Source organism: Aotus nancymaae, unplaced genomic scaffold (genome assembly GCF_030222135.1).
Source record: "Aotus nancymaae isolate 86718 unplaced genomic scaffold, 86718_ANA_hifiasm-v0.15.2.pri h1tg000010l, whole genome shotgun sequence".
Classification (NCBI taxonomy): domain Eukaryota; kingdom Metazoa; phylum Chordata; class Mammalia; order Primates; family Aotidae; genus Aotus; species Aotus nancymaae.
This window is the reverse complement of record NW_026988421.1, coordinates 42,323,003-42,337,671: the sequence shown is the minus strand read 5'-3', so window position 1 is coordinate 42,337,671 and position 14,669 is coordinate 42,323,003. Positions and strand designations below refer to the sequence as shown.

General features: G+C 37.6%; 1 long non-coding RNA gene and 1 other non-coding gene across 2 annotated transcripts in view; both read right to left on the bottom strand.

Moving 5' to 3' along the window:
• The window catches only part of LOC135273944 (uncharacterized), a 39,937-nt gene that overhangs the window by 529 nt on the left and 24,739 nt on the right, over positions 1 to 14,669 (bottom strand). The window lies entirely within an intron of this gene.
• Positions 12,671 to 12,747, bottom strand: LOC135274077 (small nucleolar RNA SNORD74). The gene has a single exon (XR_010341888.1). It is a non-coding gene; the product is annotated as a small nucleolar RNA SNORD74 (small nucleolar RNA).

Sequence of the window (14,669 nt, the reverse complement as noted above, 5' to 3'; positions counted from 1 at the left end):
TGCATGACAAAACTACACACAACAACAAAAAATTCTTCATAAAATATCTTGCCTGTAAACAGGTTGTTAAACATGTTCTCACATCATTGCCTTCTGTCACCACCTGTGCAGCATGTTTTTGAAGCAATTCCACAGTGCCTGTGATTAAAGCAAATTTGTACACTACCGGGATACCCTTAGCAACTTGATTCCACAGTAGGGGAACAATCTGTGGAGAACTGGAGACTTCACACTCAATAAGGACCTGTCAGGGGCAAAGTGATACAAGGTGACTTCTCTTAACTTTTGCCTTTCCCATCCAAACATGACCCTGAACATCTGCCAGCATGAAAAAGAGAAGTGCTTATCCCATGTACCTGCTAGCTGACTCTCCAGATTCTAAAACTTAGGGCCAAATGGTGAGTAGTGATTGTTGTGGAATCCAACACTAGTTGACATCCTACTATACTTCTCTGGCCAGTTCCCTCCCATTCCACAGACTCTTTGTCCTGCTCGGTCCAACCTTCGCACCTCCTGTATTTTCTCTCAGAAACTTCCACTGCTTTCTACCGAATAGAGAAAATTAAGGCTATCGTACTGCATGGACTGCTTCAAAATCCTGTCCTTCTTTTCTCCATTATCAACCAACTCTCTATCTCCCTTGACCTGCCGCCCTCTCAGAGGGAAAAAATATTTCCCTTCTTGTTTAAAGCTAACTTTTGTACTGTGCTCTTTCTTTCCCAGGAGAAAGATCATGTTTTATTGGATTATCTTTTTCTCTTTTTGTTTTCAACATTTGACTCTCTTCTGGATTACTTCTTGGAATTGAAAAATAGTCTTAAATCTCTCCATTTTTATCAATAAAGAGAGAAAAAAGAAAGCTTTCTCTATCTTGTATTCTATTTAGTTATCACTCTCCTCTCTTTTAAAATTCAAGTTCAAAAAGGAAAATCTACCCTGTCTCTACCTCCTCACATTTCATTCACTAATTTTTCTATTTGTAATATCTACTATTTTAATTTAGTTACAAATGCACATACATGAAACATTTATGTAAAATAATGTATTTAATATCAATTTGGATATATTCTATACCTCTCTGATCCAATCATTTTTACTGATCTTTTCCTTCCCTCCAGCCCAACCACCAGCTCCTGTTGTAATAGGCTTGATCCTGCCATTTTCAATTAGCAAATATCTTGCAAACCTGTGTTCTCCAGCATCCACCTATCACCTTCTGCATTTTCACTCACTTATTTTTATACTACTTCTACTCCAGCATATTTAAACCTCATAAGTCTTCCAGTCCACCAAACCTAACTCTTTTTCATTATTAATTTCCCGTCTTCTATCCTTACTTATCTTCATACCTATTTCCTAGTACATCATTATCATCAGTCTCTTATAGCACATTGTTAATTTTTTTGACACTCTGGTTCTCACACATTTGCCTGGCAAATCTGAAATTGTCCACGTACTGTGTGCCTACACCTCAGCAGGGTGAAACATGCAACCGTGATTTTTGGTCTCACTGGTTGTTAATCCCCAAATATCAAAAATAGACCTGACCATAACACAGTAGTGTTACTTTTTCCTGGTACATTTACTTTTATATTCTCTAAGGTAACAATTTCATGACTTATCACTCTTCAAACTTCCAAAAGTGTGATCAGTGACTCAAACTTACATTTTATGGACATCACCATGGAAATTATCACATGGAAACACTCACGTCTTCTTACCATCTACTAAACTATCAGAATCTACCAAACTGTCAGAATCAGTACCATACTCAGTGCCTTTCTTCTTCATTCAGCCAAGGAATGATTTTACTCATTACAAAGACCAACTTCCCCATATTGAATTCTATCTCTTTTAGTGGTTTAAAACCTTTTTAATGCAATCATTTTCTCTCATTGGCAATTCTTTCCTTTATACTTGATCATTCTTATTACCATACAAACAAGCTCAGTTACCTCTACCACATAAACTCCCAAATCCTTAGTACACCATACTTCCATCATCTGGCTGCTCTTTATCTTTCAGTTTTCATCTTTTTGTATCATACTTTCCAGTTCCCATGCTATTTTTCAAATGATTCTTCTGCTACATGACCTTTGGTTACATTCAGTGCACAAAACGCATGAAAATATGACCATAATCAAGAGGAAAAAACAACCAATAACCCATTCATGATAACTTGTTAAAGAACATCTACAAAAAATCTGCAGCTAACATCATACTTAATGGTGAGAAACCAGATGCTTTTCTGCTAAGATCAGAAACAAGGCAAGGATGAACTCTTTCACCACTCCTTTTAAACATCCTCTGAAAGTTCTAGCTAATAAAATAAGGGAAAAGGAAATAAAAGATGTGTAGATTGGGAATAAAGATATAAAACTGTTTTTGTTTGTAGATGACATGATTTTCTATGTGGAAAATCTGAAAGAATCATTAATAACAATGATAACCTTCTGTAACTAATAAGTGATTGTAGGAAGGTTGCAGGATGCAAGGTTAACATACAAAGTCAATTGCTTTCCTATATACCAGCAATAAACAGGTGGAATTTGAAATTAAAAACACAATACCATTTGCATTAGTATCCTTGCAAAATAAAATACTCAAATGTAAATCTAACAAAATATGAACGAGATCTATGTGAAGAAAACCATAAAATTTATATAAAATAAATCAAAGAACTATAAAAATGGAGAGATATTCTAGAATCATGGATAAAAAGTCTCAATATTGTCAAGATGCTAGTTATCCTCAACTTGATGTACAGATTCAATACAATCCAAATCAAAATCTCAGCAAGTTAATTTGTGGCTATTGACAGACTGATTCTGAAGTTTATGTGAAGAGGCAAAAGACCCAGAATAATGAGTACAATGTTAAAGGAAGAGAACAAAGTCGGAGGACAGAAACTACCTAACTTCAAGACTTACTGTAAATGGACAGTAATCAAGACAGTGTGGTATTGCTGAGGGAACAAATAGACCAATGGAACAGAATAGAGAGTCCAGAAATAAATCCACATAAATATAACTAACTAATTTTTGACAACAGAAAAAATTTTGACAGAAAAAACAACTAGGCTGGGTGAGTTGGCTCAAGCCTGTAATCTCAACACTTTGGGAGGCTGAGGCAGACAGATGACTTGAGGTCAGGAGTTCAAGACCAGCCTGGCCAACATGGTGAAACCCTGTCTCTACTAAAAATATAAAAATTAGCTGGGCCTGGTGGCATGCACCTGTAGTCCCGGCTACTTAGGAGGCTGAGGCAGGAAAATTGCTTGAAACTGGGAGGGGGAGGTTGCAGTGAGCTGAGATAGAGCCACTGCAGTCCAACCTGAGTGACAGAGTGAGACTCTGTCTTAAAAAAAAAACTAGATGCCCTTGTGTATGGCAATTACTTTTTAGATACAACACCAAAGACATACTCCATGAAAGAAATAATAAGCTGTAATTTATTATTTAAAAACTTTTGCTTTGTTTTTATGTGAAGACATAAAAACAGTAAAAAGAATGAAAAACAGCCACAGACTAAAGTATTTGTAAAATACGTGCCTGATAAAGGACTATTTCCAAAATGTATAAAGAACTACTAAATTTCAACAATAAGAAAAGAACAACCCAATTAAAAATGGGAAAAAGATCTAAACAGACACCTCATGAAAGAAGATACACAAATGTCAAATAGGCACATGAAAGGATACTTAACATCATATGTTATTGGTAAATTGCAAATTAAAACAAGATACCACTATAAGCTATTAAAATGGCAAAAATCAAAAACACTGACAATGTCCAATTCTGGTGAGCATGTGGAGTGAAAGGAATTCTCATTCATTGCTGTTTGGAATGCAAAATGGTACACCTATATTGAAAGACAGTTTGGAAGTTTCTTATAAAACTAAACATACTCTTACTATATAATCTAGAAATTGTGCTTCTTGGTATTTAACAAAATCAGTTGCAAACTTATGTTCCCACAAAAATGCACATACACATGACTCAAATGAGTTGCAAACCTATGTCAACACGAAAGCTTACTCATGAGTCTTTATAGCAGGTTTATTCACAATTGTGAAAACTTGGAAGCAATCAGGATGTCCTTCAGTGGATGAATGGTTAAGTAAACGGGGATGCATCTAGAAAACAGAGTATTATTGGGTGCTAACAAGGAATGCGCTATCAAGTCATGAAAAGACATGAAAGAACATTAGATGCATATGATTAAGTGAAAGAAGCCAATCCAAAAAGACTACATACTGTATTACTCCAACTATCTGACATTTTGAAAAAGGCAAAGCTATGGAGATAACAAGATCAGTGGTTGCCAGGGATTTTGGGGAGGAAGGGAAGAAGCATAGGTAGAGCACAGAGGATTTTCACGGCGGTAAAATTATTCTCTATAATGGTAGATATATCACTATACTTTTGTCCAAACCCATAGCATACCTGACACCAAGAGTGAATCCTGACATAAACTAAAGACTCTGGGTAATAAGGACATGTCAATGTTAGTTTGTTGAGCGTAATACATTTATGACTTTGGTATAGGTTGTTGATGGTAGTGGAGACTATGTGTTTGTGGGAGTAGGGCTATATGAAAGCTTTCCATTCAATTTTGCTGTGAATCCAAACACTACTCTAAAAATTAAGTCAATTATTGAAAAAAATCAACCAATAAAAAGAGAAATAACAGAGATAATAACATTTTAAAGAATATTACATAGTTATTATAGGCCAGATGCGGTGGCTCATGCCTGTAATCCCAGCACTTTGGGAGGTCGAGGTGGGTGGATCATGAGGTTAGCAGCTCAAGAGCAGCCTGGCCAAGATGGTGAAACCCCGTATCTACTAAAAGTACAAAAATTAGCGAGGCATAGTGCCAAGCACCTGTAATCCCAGCTACTTGGGAGGCTGAGGCAGGAGAATTGCTTGAACCTGGGAGGCAGAGGTTGCAGTGAGCCAAGATTACACCACAATGCACTCTAGCCTGGGTGACAGAGTGCGACTGTCTCAAAAAAAAAAAGTAACATAGTTATTATAAATCTTACATGTTAAAGGAATAAAGCATCAAAATAATGAGGAGGAAAATGGAACAGATAAAAAATTCAAATAGAAGTTACAGAGCTGAAAAATAAAATATCTGAAATAAAAGTACTGGATGAGATTAGGAGCAATGTAGACACTGCAGATAAAAGATTAGGAAATTAAAGGTATTATCTAAAATACGGCAGAAAAGAATGAAAACAAAAATGACTAGTGCTTTGGTGAGTTGTGGAACAAAATTATATAATCTAATCTGCGGGATTGTTATCACGAAAGGAGAAGAGTGGGGAGAACTGAAATAAATATTCAAGGAAGTCATAGCTGTAAAACTTTCAACTGTGATAAAAATTATAAGCCCATAGATTCAGGAATAAACATAAAGAAAACCACACCAAGGTACATCAAAATCAAATTGCTGAGAATCAGTGACAAAGAGAAAAATCAAAAAGAAGGTGGGTGGGGTGGGGGAAAGACACCATCTTTGTCTGTTTCGTGAGGCTATAGCAGAATACCTGATATGCAGTATAATTTATAAAGAACAGAAATTTATTTCCTAAAATTCTAAAGACTGGGAAGTCCAAGACTCAGGTGCTGGCAGGTTTGATGTCTGGTGAGGGCTTGGTCTCTGCTTCCAAGATGTTTTCTTGAATGCTGTATCCTTAGAGGGGAGGAACTCTGTTTCTCACATGGCAGAGGAGTTCAAGAGAGATAACCCAGCTAGGCATGGTGGCTCATGCCTATAATCCCAGCACTTTGAGAGGACGAGGTGGGTTGATCACCTAAGATCAGGAGTTAGAGACCAGCCTGACCAATATGGTGAAACCCCACGTCTACTAAAAAAAAATACAAAAATTAGCCAGGCCTAGGGGCGTGCACCTGTGGTCCCAGCTACTTGGGAGACTGAGACAGGAGAATCACTTGAACCCAGGAGGCAGAGGTTGCAGTGAGCTGAGATTGTGCCACTGCACTCCAGCCTGAGCAACAGAGTGAGACTCTGTCTCAAAAAAAAAAAAAAAAAAAAAAAAAAAAAAAAGAGCGAGCAAGAGAGAACCCATTCCTAGAATCCTTTTTATTAAGGCATTAAATCTTCTCATGAAATCTTAATCTTAAAGGCCTCACTCATCAATATAATTACATTGGCAATTAACTTTCAACACGAGTTTTGAAGGGGACAAACACTCAAAGCATAGCAGACATCTTAGAGAAAAACAAAGATAAGAAGAACAGCAGGTTTCTTGTTGTGAACCATGTAGGCTAGACGGCAGTGGCATGATATCATTTTAGAGCTAAAGGAAAAACCTAACAATCTAAATTCAGGGAAAATATCTTTCAAAAATGATGGGAAATGAAGATTATTTCAGAAGAAAGGAAATTAAAAATTTAGTTGTCAGAAAACCTGAAGAAGGAAAATGATATCATATTTGGATCTACTCAAAGAAGTAAAGAACACCAGAAATAACAAGATTGAAAGAAAATACAAAAGAAAATATCTCTTATTTTTCACCCTTCTTAAACATAATTGTATTAGTCAAGATTTTTCAAAGAAACAGACCCAGCTGCATATGGATAGATGGAAAGATAGATATAAATTTGTTTTAAGGAATTGACTCACACAATTGTGGAAACTTGTAAGTGGTAAGTCCAAAATCTGCAGGGTAGGCTGGAAGACTAGAGGCTCAGAAAAAGTGACGATTTTAGTTCAAAGGTAGAATCTGTAATCCCAGGAGAGCCAATGGTATAGTTCTAGTCCAAGTTTGAAGGCCTGAGAAAGGAGGGCTGATGGCATAAGTTCTAGTTCAAGGGCAGGAGATCATTGTCCCGGCTTAAAATCAGGCAGAGAGTGAATTCTCCCTTACACTGACCCTCCTTCCTTGATTCTGTTCAAGACTCCAGTGGACTGGATGAGGTCCATCCACACTGGGGAGGTCAATCTGTTTTACTCAGTCTACCTATTCAAATGTTAATCTCTTCCAGAAACACCCTAAAAGGCCATGCAGAATAATGTTTAATTAAACATCTGGACTCCTCCATGGCCCAGTCAAGTTGACACATAACATTATCACAGGCAGTTTGCTGGCAGAATTTCTTCTTGCTCAGAAGTCAGTCTTTGTTCAATTAAGGTCTTCATCTGATTGGATGAGGCATATCCACATTATGGTAGGTATTCTGATTATTCGAAGTCCACTGACTTAAATGTTTATCTCATCCAAAAACACCTTCAGAGAAACATCTAGAATAATAATGTTTGACCAAATATCTGGGCACTTTGGCCCAGTCAAGTTGACATGTAAAATTAGCCACCACAATAAATGACTATCTAAAATAATAATAATAACAACGTACCATAAAATTTAAAACATATGTAAAGTTGAAATTTATAATTTAAAATTGGTAAATCAGAAGTATGACAAGCAATAGTACAAAGGATAAGAGGAAGGAAATGGAAGTGTACTGTGGTAAGGTTTTTACACCATATTTGAGGTGGTATAAAATTATTTGTAGGTCGACTGATTTCTTAAAGATGTATACTATATATCCCAGGGCAACCACACCAAAACCAAAACAAAAAGGTGTAGGTGAAGGCCAGGCATGGTGGCTCATGCCTATAATCCCAGTACTTTTGGAGGCCAAGGTGGGAAGAGTAACTGAGCCCAGGAGTTTGAGAACGGCCTGGGCAACATAGTGGGACCCTGTCTCGACAAAAAAATGCAAAAATTAGCCAGGCATGGTGGCATGTGCCTGTAGTCCTAGCTACTCAGGAGGCTTAGGTGGGAGGATCACTTGAGCCCCAGGAGGTTGAGACTGCAGTGAGCTGAGATTGCACCAATGCATTCCAGCTTGGGTGATAGAATGAGACCCTATCTTTAAAAAAAAATAGTGTAGCTGTTAAGCCATTAGTGAAGATAAATGCTATCATAAAAAAAAACAAAACACCACAATCCAAAAGAAAGCAAGGATGGAAGAAAGGGAACAAAGAACAGATGGAACAAATGGAAAACAGCAATAAGATAGATTTTAATTCAGTTATATCAATAATGCATTATGTGTAAATGGTCTAAATACTCCAACATAAAGGCAGAGATTGTCAGATTGAATAAAGAGAAAAACTATACTCAACTATGTGCTGTATGCAACTAATATCTCATATAAAGACACAGGTTAAACATTAAAACAATGGGAAAATATATAGTATGTAACTACTTATCAAAAGAAAGCTGGAGTGGCTATATTAATATCTGACAATAAACTTAAGACCAAGAAATAGTACAAGAATTAAAGAAGGGCATTTTCTAATGATAAAGGGTCAAGTCATCAAGAAGTCACAGCTATTTTAATTGCTGATGCAGCTGGTAACAGAGCTTTAAATATGTGAAGTGAAAGCTAAAGATCTGAAAGTGCACATAGAAAACCCTACAGTTATAGTTGGAGATTGTATTTGTAAATATGAAGTTAACCAAAATTAGGCAAAATTAATTTAATTTCAATTTCTCTCAAATGAGTATTTCATTCATAGTTTAAAATCAGAAGGCTATATAGTAAAAGTCTTAACTACATTGTCACATGTTTCTTAGCCAGTTCTCATTGAAAACAACCATGTTACCATTTTTAAAATATTGCTTAAAAATATTTTATGTATATGTAAAAAATTTTATTCTTTTCTTTTTATTTTTTGACAGAGTCTCTGTCACCCAGGCTGGAGTGCAGTGGTGTGATCTTGACTCACTGCAACTTTGCCTCCCAGGTTCAAGAGATTCTCGTGCCTCAGCCTCCTGAGTAGCTGGGATTACAGGCATGTGCAACCATGCCTGGCTAATTTTTGTATTTTTAGTAGAGATGGAGTTTCACTGTGTTGGCCAGGCTGGTCTCGAACTCCTGACCTCAAGTGATTTGCCCGCCTCAGCCTCCCAAAGTGCTGGGATTACAGGTGTGAGTCACTGCACCCGGCCCTCTTTTTTCCTTTTTAAAAATTCAAATGGTTGCACACTATTCACATTTCAGAAGTTCATTTTATTTTACCACTTAATAATGTTTTGATTCCATTATTGGCACATGAAACTCTAGATTAAATAAGGTTTAGAGCTTGCCACTATGGAATCCACAGAATCCATAGCTCTGTGGATTCTTCTTTTGTATGCAATTGTGCATGCTGTGGTTTGAAATTTTTCAATAGGTTTCAGTCCCCCAGGGACAGTGTATTTTTTTTTTTTTTTCCTGAGGTGTAATTCGCACACGGTAACATTCACCTTTTTAAAGTGTACACTCATGGTTTTTCACTATACTCAGAAAGTGGTGAAATCACCACCACTTTCTATCCCAAAACATTTTCATTACTGTATCCATTAGCGATCATTCTCCATTTCCCTTTCTCCTATACCCTGAAACCAGTACTCTACTTTAGTCTCTACAGATTTGTTTTCTCTGGGACATTTCATACCAGTGGAGTTATACAATAATAGCCCTTTGTGTCTAGCTTCTTCACTTAGTATAATGTTTTCAAATTTCATCTGCGTTGAATAACTTCATTCCTTTTTGTGGCTAAATATTTCGTTTTGTGACTATATTCCATTTTGTTTGTATTAGAATTTTAAACATCCTTCTTAACAATATACATCCTTGTATAATTCAGTCAACACAGGACCAGGTGGCACTATCTAGTATACATTACAACAGAAATCTCTTTAGGTTGTGAATGTGAAAAGGTCTATTTTCAATATACTACAATTTGATACTTTTTATAGGGATATTTAGACATGAGTTAAGCACATTTAGGAGAATCAAGAAATCTTGCCACAGGCTTCTGAGTTTACGTATAAGTTTCTGAAGCTTTTCTCAGAACTAGACTTGGCCAACAGACATTCAAAAAACAAAATACTCCCAATTAATTTGTTTTGAAACCAGGGAATATTGCCAACCACATTCCACAAAATTCAAAGAATATCTATTAGTTATGGTGCAATGAGCCCAGACTGAAGACACAGAGAAAGGAAATCCTGAAAGAGCACAGCTTATAGCAACAAAAAATAAATTGAGTATTTTCTTTGATTCATCTTCTTAGTAACTTGGGGCTTCACATCAAGGAAAATAAGGACTTTCCCAAGGATGAGTATCAGTGCTCACTTTCTCACCAAGAGAATGGGAAACTGTATCAAATGGGTGGATGGCCAGGCATGGTGGCTCACGCCTGTAATCCCAGCACTTTGGGAGGCTGAGGTAGGCAGATCAGGAGGTCAGGAGATCGAGACCATCCTGGCTAACATGGTAAAACCCCATCTCTACTAAAAATGCAAAAATTAGCTGGATGTGCTGGTGCATGCCTGTAATCCCAGCTACTCAGGAGGCTGAGGCAGTAGAATTGCTTGAACCTGGGAGGTGGAGGTTGAAGTGAGCTGAGATCGTGCGACTGCACTCTAGCCTGGGCAATAGAGCGAGACTCTGTCTCAAAAAAAAAAAAAAAAAAAAAATGGGTGGATGTGCCAAGAGTGACTATCAAACCAAACAGCAATAGAGATGAGAATCTGCCTTCCTATGAGAGAGGGTGAAATATGGAAGTCAAATAACAAAGATGATTTCCTCATCCTCACTTGATCCCAGGCAGGCCTGGCCTCACCTCTCTCCACCCTTCTTTAGATTTCTTTTTGAATAGCTATGAGAAGACTATACATCATCAGCCCTCCCGTTAGATTTAAGAGTTGATTTTAACTGGCGCCTAGGATTAATAAAGAAGCTCAGGAGAATCCATGCACACTATTTAGGGTAAATATTCCAGTGCTGTGTTTACCTCCATATTTCTAAATAATATGTCAATGCTCTTATTTTTTAATTTTGGAGATTATATTGGCTTGCCATTTTGGTAGATGCAATTTAGCACACATATCTCCCAACCACCAACTGTTATCCCCTTTTAATCCTCTGGAATAGTTATATCATAGTTTCTACTTAAATCACTATTAAGCCTTTGTATTGCTGGATAAATTAACATTGATCTCAGCTTGGCCAAGCAGTGTACTGATTATTTCTCTTTCTTATTCAACTTTCTGTTTTTCCTGTACTTAGTAATTGCCTGATTTATTTTCTTTGTTCATTTCCTTGTACCTTGTAGCCTTTGCTAATTTTTCTTCCTTAGTATGATGTTGGACACGGTCAAATCTGGCAGAAATCTATCCATTCCATGTATTTTTCTGAAGACCGTCCTTTGATCTTCACTGATTACCCTCCAGGCCTGCTATCCAGCTGTCATCCTAGGACTTTGCTTTTCTCCTATGTTAGGTTCCCTATTTCCTGCCTACTGTATTTTCTTTCTTAGTTTAATCCCTGTTTTTCATGATGCTTATCATTCTGGAGCTTTCTGAGAAAAGGTGCAGAGGAAGTAAATTTTGGGGATGACTTTACATGCCTGAAAATATGATGTTTTCTTTTTTATTTTCCCCGCTCATTCCTGTAATCCCAGCACTTTGGGATGCTGAGGTAAGCGGATCATCTGAGGTCAGGAGTTCAAGACCTGCCTGGCTAACATGGCAAAACTCCATCTCTTCTAAAAACACAAAAATTAGCCAGGCGCAGTGGTGAGCACCTGTAATCCTAGCTACTTAGAAGGCTGAGGCATAAGAATTGCTTGACTCCAGGAGGTGGAGGTTGCAGTGAGCCAAGTGCACTCCAGCCTAGGTAACAAAGAGACTGTCTTAAAAAAAATATGCTTTTTCTATTCTCATACCTATTTAAGAGTTTTAGTTATGTACTGACATGCAAGTGGCAGCTCATTTACTCATTTACCCTCAGAATTTAAACACTTGTTCGATTTATCTTCTTTAAGCATATTTAGAAAATACTTAAATTGCAAATATTAGGTACCAGACACTGCTCTGAGCACTGTATAAATATGAACCCACCTAATCCTCATAACAACACATGGGGTAGATACCATCATTAATGTCGTTTTCTCCATGAGGAATTGACTGTGCAAGGTAACATTGCTCATAGTAGAGTCAGGATTCAAACCTGGCAGCCAGGCTTCCAACCTTTCCCCTATGCTGCCACCTCGGATATAGCTGTTGTAAAGCCAGACAGCATTTGGATTTCTGTTATTTCCACGGGACCTGTCTTTCTGTCTGGAAGCTTTTAGGATCTTTTTTTTTAATTTTAGTGTTCTAAAATTTTATGATCACGTGTCCTAGGGTATCTTTTAATATTCATTTTGTGTAATTGTGGATCCTTTTAATTTATAATTTTATGTCATTTAATTCTGGAAATTAAGTGTGTATACATAAAATAATTTCCTTCCCATTATTTTCTCTGTTCTTCTTTTTTATTTTTTATTTATTTTTATTTTTTTGAGACGGAGTTCCGCTCTTGTTACCCAGGCTGGAGTGCAATGGCGCGATCTCGGCTCACCGCAACCTCCGCCTCCTGGGTTCAGGCAATTCTCCTGCCTCAGCCTCCTGCGTAGCTGGGATTACAGGCACGCGCCACCGTGCCCAGCTAATTTTTTGTATTTTTAGTAGAGACGGGGTTTCGCCTTGTCGACCAGGATGGTCTCGATCTCTTGACCTCGTGATCCACCCGCCTCGGCCTCCCAAAGTGCTGGGATTACAGGCGTGAATTCTCTGTTCTTCTTTTCTGGAGCTTATCTTCTGGCTTGACTAGAGTTGCTGGCATTCATTACCACTCAGATGTTCCTACTAACTAGGCTTCATCAGAGGCTGGACTGATCACTTGATTGCAAAAAACTTTCTCTTCTTGTTTTAGTTTCTGGGAGGAAGTTTTTTATATTATTATTAACGAATCCTTAATTCCAAAGAAAAGTGAGGGATTTCCTTGATTTTTATCTTCCAATCGCTAAATCGATTTTTAAAAAATTATTTTAATTATATTTTTATTTCCAAGATCTCCTTCTTGCTTTCTGAATTTTTCTTTTATGCAGCTTCCTGTTGCTGATTTATAGACACAATATATACTTATCATTCTGAACAAAGTAATTACAGTGTTTTAAGTTTCAAGATTTCTTCTGCTTTTGCACTTTTTTTTCCTCTTCAAGTTCTCTATTTTTATATTACTTAAGTGTCTGGAAATACTTGGTTGTCCATTCATATTGTGGATCAAGAGATCCAAAATCCCAAGGCTTCATTTTCCATTTTTCTCCTGTTTTTACCCCAGATCACCCCACTTTCTGTGTCTTTTCAGGGTTTGGCAGAATCAGTGAACTTCGTTGTCATCAGTATCCCTCTGCAAGCACTCATTTCACTTTCTACTATTCTTATAGGTAGTTACTATCCTTCCCCCTCTTTCCATCTTCATATTTTTGTGGGCTACAAATGTCTCCAGCATTCATTAAATTTGGAATTTCTGTTTCTGTTCTCATTCTCTTTTTGTTTGAAGGAGATTTCTGTGAGAAGCGTGTAGAAGTAGCTGCATTTTGTCATTTTAAAGAAAGTCAACCACTCCTCGAAGCACCTTTCTTTCTTGGCTTCTGTGACTCCGCAGTCTTTGGGTTCTCCTGTCACCTCTTTTTTCCTACTACATGCCTAAACTTTAGAGTCCCTTAGGTTGTGGTGTTTGGCTACCTCATCTCCCTCTATACTTTTACCCAAGGTGCTCCAATCCATTCATGTTACATATTTCTGTATCCTGATGACTCCTTAAGTTTCTATTTCCATCCGCTATTTCTCCACAGAGTCTCCATGTTGCCTATTTTTTCATGCATCTCAAGCCTAACATGTCCAAAACGAAATTCTTGCTTTCCAGCCCTAACCCTGCTCTTCCGCTAGCCTTCCACATCGCAGAAAACAGCAGCACTATCCACCCAGTTGTTCAAGCCAGAGGCCTAATAATTTTTTTCTCCTTATTTAGCAAACTTCTCTCCATCACATTTAATCCAATCCATTTAATCTGAGATTCTCATTCCAAAATATAGCTTCAGTCTTTCCATCTTAATCCAAACTACTATAGTTTCTTACTGGGATTACTGACAAACCTTCCTAATTGGCCCCTCCTTCTCCTTTTTTCTTTCCAACCCATTCTTCAGATAGCAATCCAAACGAACTTGAAGCATCAATCAAACCACGTCATTCCTTTCCCCTAAAGATCCTAGTAACTTCTCATGGTATTTCCAAGAACATTCAAGCTTGTCCAACACTGGGAATGACTTGGTTTTTTCCAACCTCTTTATCTCCTGCTGAGTGATTGAGGTGGAGAGAAAGTAGAGTGTTTCTGACCTCAGGGCTTTGCATGTGCTGGTATTTTTACCTTGTTCATTTTTTTTTTTTTTTTTTTTTTTTGAGACAGAGTCTTGCTCTGTCTCTTAGGCTAGAGTGCACTGGTACGGTCTTGGCTCCCTGCAACTTCTGCCTCTGGGTTCTAGCAGTTCCCGTGCTACAGCCTCTCGAGTAGCTGAAATTACAGGTGTGCAGTACCACTCATGGCTAATTTTTTGTATTTTTAGTAGAGGTGAGGTTTCACCATGTTGGCCAGGCTGGTCTCGAACTCCTGATCTTGGGTGGTCCGCCCACCTCGGCCTCCCAAAGTGTTGGAATTACAGGCATAAGCTACTGCACCTGGTCTAAATTTTATCTTAAATGTCATTTCTCAAGAGGTCTAGGTAATCACCCCAACAAAAGCGGTCCCCAAAGTATT